Consider the following 13,081-nt stretch of genomic DNA (forward strand, 5'->3'; position numbering starts at 1 on the left):
TTAATAAGGATTCGAGTCACTAAATTCTAACAGAATAGTATATATAAGTTGTGGTTAGTATATGGAAGATATTTAGTACATCAATGAAGATCATGTCACTCAAGGAAATATATTTTGGAGACTGGATTGGATGAAATCATCTTATCTAATCACTTGGATCGTGGATATTGGATTGGACTGAAACTCTAATTCCATATTTACATTAGTTGTTATTATATTGTATCCAACATATCTTATTGATATTTTAGCTAGTGTGATTGTGATCAATCTTCTTATGTTAGCAAGTCTCGAAAAAATTTATTTAATGGAGAGACTTATATAAGTTAACATATTAAAGAATTAAGCACTTAATATGTTTTTGTGAGGGACTAAATTATATGAGTGCATTTTTAGAGTAAAACCCTTTGTGCTGTGGTTTACTTTCTGAATTCACAGGAATGAATTTAGTGGTAAGAGTATCGAGTTTTCAAGGTACAAAAGTGAGGAAAAGTGTCACGGGGTGTGATAAGTTAAGATCACTTATTGTAATTGTTAAAGAAAGTGAATATTTCTTCCTAAGTTAGGCTTCATAAATATAGGGAAATTGAACTGCGTAAACAATTTTTGTGTGTTCTATTTGTTTATCCGTTTTCCATAACAGTGGTGAAGGAAAGCCCACTCCTTTGTCACTCCTTCACTCTGATAGTTTGTTTGCTAGCAACCATTAAAGGTAACATTTTTAATTGCTTATTTATATTCTTTTGTTATCACCATTTCAATAGGAAAAGTACGAGGATTGAGTACCTATTCAATTTTCAAATTTGTGTTTATAGAGATACTGTAGTAAAGATGGGAAATCATGCCCTGATAAAAAAATTAAGCAAAGAAAAAAACGGTTGGACTGCCTGTTGCGAAGCATGGGAATCTAACTATTTCACATGAAATGGAGCGTGAAACTTTTTTACGAATTCAAACGTCTTGACCAAAATCGTATCTCTTTGATGGCTTATTCAATAAGAGTAAACTATGCAACTCATCATAAACAATATGATGAAATCACAATTTTAGTTTAAATAACTTGTTGAGAGCAACCTCAAATACTACACGGATTATAAGTTTTTTTTTTTTTTTTGTCGTTTGTTTGTTTGCATCATACAAAATTAAACGTCGAGCATCACAATCTGCTATATAACTTCACCAAATTTGGCATTAAAAAGACACAGGCTTTTCCTAGCTTTTATGTCTCTAAACAATGTCCCTCTTTACATTGAACAATAAACTCCATGCCTACTTATTACAGTTGTGCCTTGAAACAAACTTCCTCTTAGCCATGAAACAGGCACATGCAATCGCTTGAAAAACTCCCAAAATTGTTGAATTCTCTCCACATTGATCTCATTCGGTAATTTTATCAGTTATAATTTTTTTCTTATATCCTATAATTATTGCCTACACAAATTATTAATTGGTCCTAAAATAAGAAATTGTAAAAATATGACATGAATACACCAATGGTTGAACCTATTTTCAAAAGGTAGGACTGACAACAGGAGTTGATATCGATTGTAAGCCAATCATTAACTTAAATATCTTTTAATATGGTAAATAGGAATTAGTATTACTGTAGTATAGAGGTTAGAACCCTGTCGCGCAAACGACAACGGTTCGATCTCCATCAACAGCGTTTTTTTGTTTATAAAAAAATTAAAAAGCAATTGCTTCACCCGGCCTCGAAATGAAGAACTTCAGCGTGTCAGACTTAAGTGATAACCAACTCCACCACGAATCAGTTTCAGCTTTTGACAATTATTTTTATAATTTTATTATTTCTTAGTCTGAAAAAAAACTAAAAATATCAAAAATGTGCTTACAACAATGGCTTCGCCAGGACTCGAACCGGAGACCTTCAGTGTGTTAGACTGACGTGATAACCAACTACACCACGAAACCATGTTGACCAACTTTTGACATTTTTTATTATATTGCTTTTATTTTTAAAAACTAAAATTTGCAGAAACTAAAAAGACCAAAAATATGCTTAACGCAATGGCTTCGCCCGGACTCGAACCGGAGACCTTCAGTGTGTTAGACTGACGTGATAACCAACTACACCACGAAACCTGGTTGATCAACTTTTGACATTTTTTATTATATTGCTTTTATTTTTAAAAACTAAAATTTGCAGAAACTAAAAAGCCCAAAAATATGCTTAACGCAATGGCTTCGCCCGGACTCGAACCGGAGACCTTCAGTGTGTTAGACTGACGTGATAACCAGCTACACCACGAAACCTGGTTGATCAACTTTTGACATTTTTTATTATATTGCTTTTATTTTTAAAAACTAAAATTTGCAGAAACTAAAAAGACCAAAAATATGTTTAACGCAATGGATTCGCCCGGAATCGAACTGAAGACCTTCGGTGTGTTAGACTGACGTGATAACCAACTACACCACGAAACCTGGTTCACCAATTCTTGACATTTTCTTTTATATTTTTGAAGTAAAAAAAAACTAAAATTTGCAGAAGCTAAAAGGATACATTTAAAGCTATGGCTTCGCCCGTCCTCAAACCGGAGACCTTCAGTGTGTTAGACTAACGTGATAACCAACTACACCATGAAACCTGGTTGACCAACTGTTGACATTTAATTTTATATTCCTTTTATATTTTTTTAAGTCTAAAAACTAAAATGTGCAGAAGCTAAAAGGATTAAAAATATATTTAAAGCTATGGCTTCGCCCGGACTCGAACCGGAGACCTTCAGTGTGTTAGACTGACGTGATAACCAACTACACCACGAAACCACATCCTTAAAGAATCTGACATTTAATTTTATAGCTGTATTGTTGTTTATCCTAAAAAGTAAAATCTGCAGAAACCCAAATTTTAGATATTATCAGGATAAATTTGAGAGGATCTTGTATTCTATAAGAATTTTAATCTTATTAGAAGTAAATACGTATTTAAAAATAACGTATAATTAATACATAAATTATGTATAATTTTAAAATAAAAAATATTAAATGATGAGTAAATCAAACTTTAAACACATTATATTAAAAATATTAAATGAATACAATTTTTATCATGTTATCATCAATTTTAAGATGGTATCGAGTTAATTTGTAGCACAAACTCAATAAACATTGCATAATAAAATTAAAATTATTAAAAAATCAAAATAAGGTTTTGGTTAAGGGTAAATTTGAAATTTTATCAATGTAATTTGTCCGGGTTCAAATCCCACTATATCCTTAAGTTTTATTTTAATTAAAAGATTAAAATACTCTTAAATAATATAATTTATTTTAAATACGAAAAGATAGTTCAATAATTTTCCTCATCGAGTTGGTTTCTATTGGCTTGTGACACCAATTTAGTCAAGAATTTGAATAATAATATAAATATATAATTGATGTAGATAATAAACATGCATAATAAAATTAAAATATATAAAAAAATTTGGTTGAATGGTAATTTTAAGGTTTCCTATTATAATTGACATGAGATCAAATCACACTATATGCATATTTATTATTATTGTTTTAATTAAAAAACTAAAATACACTAAAATAATTAATTTTAAATAAAAATATTATTTTAATTTTTCAATTGAATTGGCGTGAATTAGGAATTTTATTAATAGACTATATTATAACAACTCCATGTCAATACTAGACTTGTTCATGGAGCAGGCCGCGAAGGTCCACTCGAAAAGTAGGGGGTTAGGTAAAAATATAGGTTCGAAAAATAGATTTGGACAAAAAATAAAACTCATTTTCTAAACGTCTGGGCCTCGAATAAGTTTTCTTGGCCTGGGCTCGATTCGGCCTAAATTTGCAAAAAAAAAAAAACTGCTATTTTTTGCTCTTTTTTTTTTGCTATCATTTCGCTATTATATTGCTATTATTTTGTTGTTATTGTCTGGATATTATATAAGTATTGTTTTATTATTAATTTTGTTACTATTTTAGAGGTATTTGTTTGCTGAGTTCCCCTTATCTTAGTGTTATTTAATTATTATTTTTATTTTTTCCATTTATTGGGAAAAATTATTTTAATGTTTTTAGTGTATTTAATGTATTATATTTTTAAATTTATTTTTATATAAAATAATAATATAAAAATTTTTAATATGGGTGGATCGGACTGGGTCGAGCTCAAATTTTAGTATTTTTATTCAGGCGGAGCTTGGAAAAAAATTTAGACCCATTGTTCGAGTCGAGTCGGGCCTGAGCCTAAAAAACGGGTCTAATTTTTTTACTTAGCCCAACCCGAACCTGTCTCGGCTCCACTCATGAACAATTCTAGCCAAATACCTCTTTATATAGAAGCAGTGTCAAGGGGCTTTTATTCTCTGACACGTAGATAGGTTATTTTCCACTCTATTAATTGGTATAATCTCAAGTACTTTTTTTATTGTCTTCTAAGGCTCCATTTGGATTTACAACTACCATCAGTGAGATGGAATCTTAGAGCATATGCCTTTTCACTGTACCCTTTTTGTTGTTTGGATTATTAATGGTGAGGTGCATCTCCACCATCTCACCACACTATCTCCTCAATTTTCAACTGGAGTGAACTAGAGCAGTGGGTGAACTGGGCAACCAATGGAAGGGGTAATCCCCTTTTTACCTCTGCAATCATTTTTAAAAAATTATATATGTTAATTTTACTTTATTATTATTTTAATCATAGATTGAGATTAATATGTTTTATTAATCAATATAAATATAATTTTAACAATTTCTTAATATATATACAATTTTAATAATTTTTAATTATTTTAATTTATAATATATTATTTAATATAAATATAATTTCAATCATTTTGGATTTTTTTAAAAAGTATGCTTATTTTAATCTAGTGCTCTTAATAATTATTTTATACTTTCACCTTACTTTCATCACTATGATTGAATTCAAAACTTTCTATTATATATCATTTCTAATCTAATGTACTTAATAGTCATTTTCTATTTTTACCTTACAGTTATAATTGCGTTTGAATCCAAACACACACTTCACCACTGTTTCTAATCTTACTGTTACAGTATCCAATCTCATTACTAGAGTAACTAATTTCACTATCACCGTTATTTTTAATCTCATTGGAAATAAACACACCGCTCATCTAAATTAAGTGTAAGTGGGGCTAGAAAACACTTTTCTATACACATCAAGAGTTTCTCTTAAGGCGGTGGAGACATATCGAACTTCTCATTAGGCGGTGGAAACTCCTCAAACGTGGCAAGTTTTAGGCTTCTCTACTGACACCTTGCAAGGTTTGATCTCTTGTATTAATATCTTTTGTTCAATCTCCCCTTTCTCTGTTTTCTCCCATTTTGAGATACTTTCTTGGTAGTACCTTGTTCTAGCTTGCTTTGTTTAACAAGTTGTATGCTTCTTTGCAATTGATTAATTGCTTTACTAGGTTCAATTATTTTTTGTGGTAATATGTAATGTGAAGTATCCATTTGTTTTTATTTTGCCTTTCTCCATGCCTCTCTTTAGTTTCCCTTTTTAAGATTTTGTTTTTATTTTATGGTTCTTTACAATTGATTAATTGTTTTATTTTGTTCAATTACTTTTTATAATAATTTCTTATGGGTAGTGTCAATTTCTTCTTATTTTACCTTTCTCCATGTCTCTTCATTGCTTTGATTCTTTGATAATGGATGTCACATGATGATCAGAAACATTTTCATTGTTTCAATGTTTAGTTGGTGGTAAATAGTATTAAAAGGGTTTTTTTTCTGAATTGTACTTTAAAATTGTAATTAATCTACTTATTTTCTTCTTTTGTATTTCTTTCTTTTTATTCTTTTTGTGTTTTAGGAGCAAATGTTCGAGTTCTTAAATTTTGAAGGATTAAACCATAACTAACTTCTTAAATTTTCGATGTATCTTACAATGGAAACTAAGTTTAAGTTCCAATAAAAAAATTGGTTAAATATTGTAGAAGTATGTCTTGTATTTTGACCAAAACAGTGTGTGATGTCACGACAAGAATAAGTTCTTCATCTCAACAAGCACTCGACGTCACGGCGATCAAACGCCACGTGATGACTTGGCAACATGCTCCTCAAGTTTATCATTTTTCTTCTCTCAGTTAAACGTTGTTTTAGTTTCCAACTTAAACTCTAATTAACTTAGGGATATTCTAGTCATAAATGTTACGAATTTTAGCCTATAAATAGGCCTTAATTACTCTAGGTTTTTCATAACAAAAAATATTAAGATTAAGAGAATTCTATTCTTTAAGGAAGGGATTTTCTTTTGGGGCTTCGGTTTTTCTTTTAATTCTCTCCATCTCTTGTGCTCTTTTTCTATTTAGTGAAATCTTCTTTTTCCCGAGGTTTTTTATCCTTATTTGAGGAGTCTTTTCATGTAAAATTTGTGTGTTCAATCTTTTCTATTTTCTACTTTATTTATTTGTTTGTTTCATAAATGGGTTAATTTTCTACAAACTAGTATTAGAACTAGTTTGATTTCTGCATCCAATCCGTTTAAAGATGGAAGCAACAAGGTTCGATATTGAGAAGTTTGATGGGATCACAAATTTTAGTCTTTGGCAAGTTCAACAACATTACTGGTTCAGAACGGTTTGGAAAAGGTCGTTACAGGGAAGAAACTAGAAGATATGGATCAGTTAAAATAGGAAGAGCTTGATAAGAAAGCTTTATTTGCTATTCAACTATGCCTCACGAATAAAGTGTTATAGGAGATTTTGATGGAGAAAACGTATATGTTATGTAGGAAACTAGAAGCCTTATATATGAGAAAATCTTTGGCCAACAAGTTAGTGTTAAAACAATATCTCTAAACATTCAAAATGTCCGAATGTGAGTCCATTAAATCTCATTTAGTGAGTTTGTTACTCTTCTAAATGATTTAGAGAATCTCGAAGTAGATATTAATGATGAGGATTAGACTATGTTATTGTTGTGTTCTTTGCCCACTTCTTATAGAACTTTCAGGGGAACCCTAATTTATGAGAGAGATAATCTCTCGTTTGAATACATGAAGGGAAATCTATTGAGCAATAATAAACTCAATAATGAGTTAGGCCCAAATAAGAAATCAAATGGATAGGCCTCAATTCTAGTTGCAAGGGTCAGACAACAATTCAAAAAGTTAGATCAAAGCGGGTTTAGGGCAAGATTAAAATAAAAAAACTGAGACAAACAATGTGGTTATTGCAAGAAGATGGGCCACATTAAGTCAAAATGTTACAAACTTTAGAATAAGAATAAAAGAGATTTCGAAAATGATGAGAAAGGTAAGTAGAAAGTAGAAGTTGCTGATGCTAGTGTGGTCGAAGACAGAGGTTGTAATAACCCAAAATCCGTGGGCATCGGAAAAGTACATTATCGGGCATTTGTCTTAGTAAACCGAGTCTGTAAATATTTATTAGGAATAATTATAAGTCTATTAGTGTGTTTAATTAGGTTTTAATTAAGTGAAATTAGCTCAATTTAGAGTTATTAGAAAAAAAAGGACTAAATTAAGTAATGGGTAAAAGTTTAGTTATAGATTAAAAGAAAATAGTAGGGATCAAATGGGCAATTAAGCTTATTCTAATGGATGAGGCGGCATCTTTGGTTTTTATGATTATTTAATTATAAAATATATTATTATTGTTATTATTTTATTATATTATAAATTAAATTGATTATATTATTATATTATGAAATAAATTAAGAAAAGACAAGTGTAAGGTAAAAATAAAATACAAGTGTATTAATTTAATTGAGTACATTTTATTATTTATATATAATTAGTAAAAAGATATTTTATTATTTATTATTAATTAGTAAAAGATTTTTTATATGATAAATAAATTGAAATTATGATAAGTGGATGGTGATAATAAAATATAAATGTAAGATATATATGTGTATATTTGTAATTTATATTTGTTATTAAATAAATATTTAATAATAATTATTATTTAATTGATACTATATTATTAGATTAATGAATAAATTAATAAGTTGACAAATGTATGGTGATAGTAAGTACAAGTGTAATAATTCATATACATACTATTGTAAAATACATATTTATTTACTTATTATTTAAGAAATAATAATAATTATTAAGTTAATGTAATAATATAATAAACTAAAGTAAAAATAAAAGATAAAACAAACATAAAAAGAAACAAAACCATTCGAAAACAGAGAAGGGAAAGAAGAAAAGAAAGAAAAAGGGGAAATAGGGAATTTGAAGCTTGGAGTTTAATTGGTTGTAGAAGTCAAGTATTGAACCAGCATCCAAAGCCAGACCCGACTTCAGTAAACTTTCGGTGATGTATATTTTCTTTTGGTAATGTGGCATGTACATAGGATGTGTATAAAGGTTATTATGTTTTGAATATAAATGATAAAAAATGTTAGTAATACAAGTCTAAGAATTATAATGAAAGAAGTTTATCCATTTCAATTTAATTAGTACATTGATAAATTTAAATTGATATTATATTGATTGAGTTTGATTAGAAAGTATTTAGAATAGAAAATGAGTATGTGAAATGAGTTGGTTGAATTGGTTATGTTTGAAATGGATACGGTTTTAATTGCAGGGGGTTTTATGTAAAAATAAGCAGTAATGCTATCAAAATTTATAAAAAAAAATTCGGAGTACTTGAATGAGTCCCGTTTCATTTTTAATACATGTTTTAGACTTCGAGAGCTCATTATAATGATTTAGTTATTAAATTATACCATGAATGTTATTTTATTTGTGAGTTATTTATAAGTTGTCTGATATGTCCGGTAATGTCTTGTAACTCAGTTCCGGCGACGGTTCGGGGTTAAGGAGTGTTACAATTGTTGGTATCAGAGCTAAGGTTTAGCTGATTCTTGGATTAAATCAAGCTCGTAAATGAGTCTATAAGTACATGCCACATTTAAGTCGAAATTGAGTCAGGTTTTTGGATGCTAATATATTTATTTGATTTTGTTTTATAGATAAAATGTTAGATAAAAGAATAGATGATGTTGAACAAGAAATGTATACTGGAAATTGAGAATTTGAAGAAACTGAATTTGCTACACCTAGTGTGAATCCGTTAGATAATCAACCTCCTAACGTAGGAAGAGAAAGAGATAACTCACAACTGTTAAGAGCTATAGCCGATGCATTATAGCGTGTAGCGGGAACTATACCTGCTGCTATATTAGTACCTACTGTCAGACGGGCCCCGATTAAAGAGCTACAGAAATATGGTGCCACAGAGTTTTTAGATTAAGAGGAATTGATCCGTCCGCTGCTGAAAATTGGATAAAATCAACAAAAAGAGTTTTGCAACAATTAGATTGCATCCCCCGATAGAGCCTGATATGTGTTGTATCACTGTTACAAGGAGAAGCGTATCTCTGGTAGGAATCTATGGTTAGGCATTTTCTGGATGATCATGTAACCTAAGACTTGTTTCAAAAAGAATTTCAGAAGAAGTTTATTGGGGAAATGTACATCGAAGAGAAAAAATAAGAGTTTTTAATGTTGAAACAAGGTAATATGTCAGTACTGGATTATGAGCAAGAGTTCTCTAGACTGAGCAGGTATACATCAGAATATGTTCCAACCGAGGCTGATAGTTGTAAATAAGTTCTACGGGGACTGTGAGATGAAATCAAGATTCAATTGGTAAGTCTCAGAATTACTGAACTTGCTGATCTGATTGAGCGAGCGAATATAATAGAACAAGTACTGGGCCTAGATAAAAAGTCAGAAATGGGTAAATCAACTGGGAAACGTATGGGAACTACCAATTTTAATCCATTACCGAAGAGATTCAGAGAATCAAGAAGTGGTTGGAGATTAAGCTTTCGATCTGATAAGGGTGACAGAAGCAGAGGAAAACAGATTACTGTCTCCACCGGTAGTGTAAAAGTTTCGCCTCGGGAAAGTGAAAATCTTGAATGCGATTATTGTGGGAAAAGACATTTTGGTGAATGCTGGAAAAAAATCGGAGGATGTTTCTGCTGTGGCTCTACTGAACACTTTGTTAAAGATTGTCCGAGAACTCAGAGTAGTACACCTACCACATCTCAGAGATTGGTATCGACTACTAGAGGTAGAGAAATGTCCAGAGGAGGTTCTGTTTCGAGGAGAGGAGGAGCTGATAGAGGCAGTGATATAGCTACATAGCAATCTGAAGCCAAAGCTCCAGCTAGAGCTTATGTAGTCAGAACCCGGGAAGAAGACAATGCTCACGATGTGGTGACAGGTATATTTTTACTGTATTCTGAACCTGTTTATACTTTGATTGATCCTGGATCTTCACATTCATATATTAATTCAAAATTAGTAGAGTCGGGGAAATTAAAAACAAAAATGTCTAAAGTCTCAATAGAAGTATCAAGTCTATTGGGGCAAACAATATTAGTTAATCAGGTGTGCCCGAGATGCCCGCTAATGATATATGATAAAAAATTTTCGGTGGATTTTTTAATAATGCCTTTTGGGGATTTTGATGTTATACTGGGTATAGACTGGTTAGCTGAACATGGGGTAATTTTAGACTATTATAAAAAAAAATTCAGTGTTCAAACTGAAGATGGTGATAGAGTTGAGGTAAATGGAATCTGTACTAATGGGTTAACTCGAATCATATTAGCAATTAAAGTTAATAAGTTGCTTCATCAGGGTTGTACAGCATATCTGACATATGTTATTAATTCTGATTTAGTCGAAAGTCAGTGTAGTCAGATTAGAACTGTATGTGAATTTCAAGATGTATTCCTTGAAGAGCTATCAGGATTGCCACCTGACAAAGAAGTAGAATTTGTAATTGAAGTATAACCGGGTATAGATCCAGTGTCGATACCTCAATATCGTATCTCACCTACTGAATTGAAGGAGTTGAAGGTACAGCTGCAAGATTTACTAGAACGAGGTTTTACACGACCTAGTACCTCACTGTGAGGAGCTCCAATATTATTTGTTAAAAAAAAGATGGTTCGGTACGGTTGTGTATTGATTATCGGCAATTGAACAAGGTGACAATCAAGAATAAATATCCGTTACCACGTATTGATAATTTATTTGATCAATTGAAAGGAGCTTCAGTATTTTCAAATATTGATTTAAGATCAGGCTACTATCAGCTAAAGGTGAAAGAAAGTAATGTACTGAAGACAACATTTTGTACAAGATATGGTCATTACGAGTTCTTAGTGATGCCATTTAGGTTAACGAATGCCCCAACTGCTTTTATGAATCTTATGAATCGAATTTTTTAGCCATACTTGGATCAGTTCGTGGTAGTTTTTATTGATGACATTTTGGTATATTCAAAGTCTAAATCTGAACATGAGTAGCATTTCCGAATTGTTTTGCAAACGTTACGAGATAAACTGTTGTATGGGAAATTGAGTAGATGCGAATTTTGGTTATCAGAGGTGGTATTTCTTGGTCACGTGGTATCAGCAGATGGAATTAGAGTGGATCCAAAGAAGATTGAAGCAATCGTTCAGTGGAAAACTTTCAAAAATGTGTCAGAGGTACGTAGTTTTCTTGGATTAGATGGGTATTATCGAAGGTTTGTGAAAAGATTTTCAAAAATAGCTTTACTGATGACAAAATTATTGCAAAAGAATGTTTCGTTTGTCTGGAATGATCAATGCCAAGAAAGCTTTATGATATTGAAGCAGATGTTGACAGAGGCACCAGTTTTGACTTTACCAAAGATTTTATTGTGTATAACGATGCTTTTTTAAATGGGCTCGGGTGTGTACTGATGCAAAATGGGAAAGTGATAGCTTATGCTTCTCGGCAATTGAAACCACATGAACGTAATTATCCGACACATGATCTGGAATTAGCAGCTGTGATTTTTGCTTTGAAAATATAGAGACACTATTTATACGGTGAAAAATGTTACATTTATACAGATTATAAAAGTCTCAAGTATCTTCTATCACAGAAAGAGTTGAATTTGAGGTAGCATCGATGGATAGAACTTCTAAAAGATTATGATTGTGTTATTGATTATCATCCAGTTAAAGCTAACGTGGTAGCTGATGCATTGAGTAGGAAGGCAACAATTGAATTGCGAGCGATGTTTGCACAGCTTAGTTTTAGTGATGATGGAGGTTTATTGGCTGAATTAAGAATTAAACCAGTGATGTTTGAACGAATCAAGTCAGCTCAATTAGAAGATGATAAGCTAATGAAGAAAAAAGAAATGGTTTAGAGTGACATAACAGGGAATTTTAGTATTGATGAGCATGATTGTCTGAGATTTCATAATCGGATCTGTGTTCCAAATGTTTTAGAATTGAAAGAGTTAATACTTCGAGAAGCACATGATAGTCCTTTTGCATTACATCCCAGAGGAATAAAAATGTACCGTGATTTACAAGAATTATATTGGTGGCCGGGTGTAAAGAGGGATATAGTGGAATTTATGGTTAAATGTTTGACATGTCAGCGAGTCAAAGCAGAGCATCAGGTTCCAACTGGTTTACTTCAGCCTATTAACATTCCTGAATGGAAATGGGGCTACATCACAATGGATTTTGTAACAGGGTTGTCATTGTCAGTAAGTAAGAAAAATGCTATTTGGGTGATTGTGAATCGGCTTATAAATTCAGCTCATTTTATAGCAGTCAGAATGGATTGGTCACTTCAAAAACTTGCTAAAGTTTATATTCGAGAGATAGTACGATTACCTCGTATTCCAGTGTTAATAATTTCTAATCAAGATCCACAGTTTACATCCCGATTTTGGAGGCAACTGCATGAATCTCTTGGTACTCGACTTAATTTTAGCACAGTATTCCATCCATAGACCGATGGACAATCAGAACGGGTTATTCAGATTTTAGAAGATATGCTCCGAGCTTGTATTATTGATTTTGAATCAGGTTGGGAACATTATTTACCGTTAGATGAATTTGTATACAATAATAGTTTTCAATCAAGTATTCAAATGGCACCATATAAAGCTTTATATAGTTGAAGATATCAGTCACCAGTGTGTTGGACAGAATTAAATGAAAAGAAGATAATTTGACCTGAATTGATTTGTGAAACAGAAGAAACAGTCAAGAAGATTCAACAGAGATTAAAAGCAGCTTTTGACAG

General features: G+C 31.4%; 4 non-coding genes across 4 annotated transcripts; all 4 read right to left on the reverse strand.

Annotated features, from left to right (window-relative positions):
• Window positions 1-1,855: 1,855 nt before the first annotated feature.
• On the reverse strand, window positions 1,856-1,929 carry TRNAV-AAC (transfer RNA valine (anticodon AAC)). Its single transcript has one exon. It is a non-coding gene; the product is annotated as a tRNA-Val (tRNA).
• A 97-nt stretch (window positions 1,930-2,026) lies between these two features.
• TRNAV-AAC (transfer RNA valine (anticodon AAC)) lies at window positions 2,027-2,100 on the reverse strand. Its single transcript has one exon. It is a non-coding gene; the product is annotated as a tRNA-Val (tRNA).
• A 97-nt stretch (window positions 2,101-2,197) lies between these two features.
• TRNAV-AAC (transfer RNA valine (anticodon AAC)) lies at window positions 2,198-2,271 on the reverse strand. The gene has a single exon. It is a non-coding gene; the product is annotated as a tRNA-Val (tRNA).
• Window positions 2,272-2,713: 442 nt separating this feature from the next.
• On the reverse strand, window positions 2,714-2,787 carry TRNAV-AAC (transfer RNA valine (anticodon AAC)). Its single transcript has one exon. It is a non-coding gene; the product is annotated as a tRNA-Val (tRNA).
• Window positions 2,788-13,081: the final 10,294 nt, after the last annotated feature.

This window comes from Gossypium arboreum, chromosome 7, assembly GCF_025698485.1.
Source record: "Gossypium arboreum isolate Shixiya-1 chromosome 7, ASM2569848v2, whole genome shotgun sequence".
Lineage (NCBI taxonomy): Eukaryota > Viridiplantae > Streptophyta > Magnoliopsida > Malvales > Malvaceae > Gossypium > Gossypium arboreum.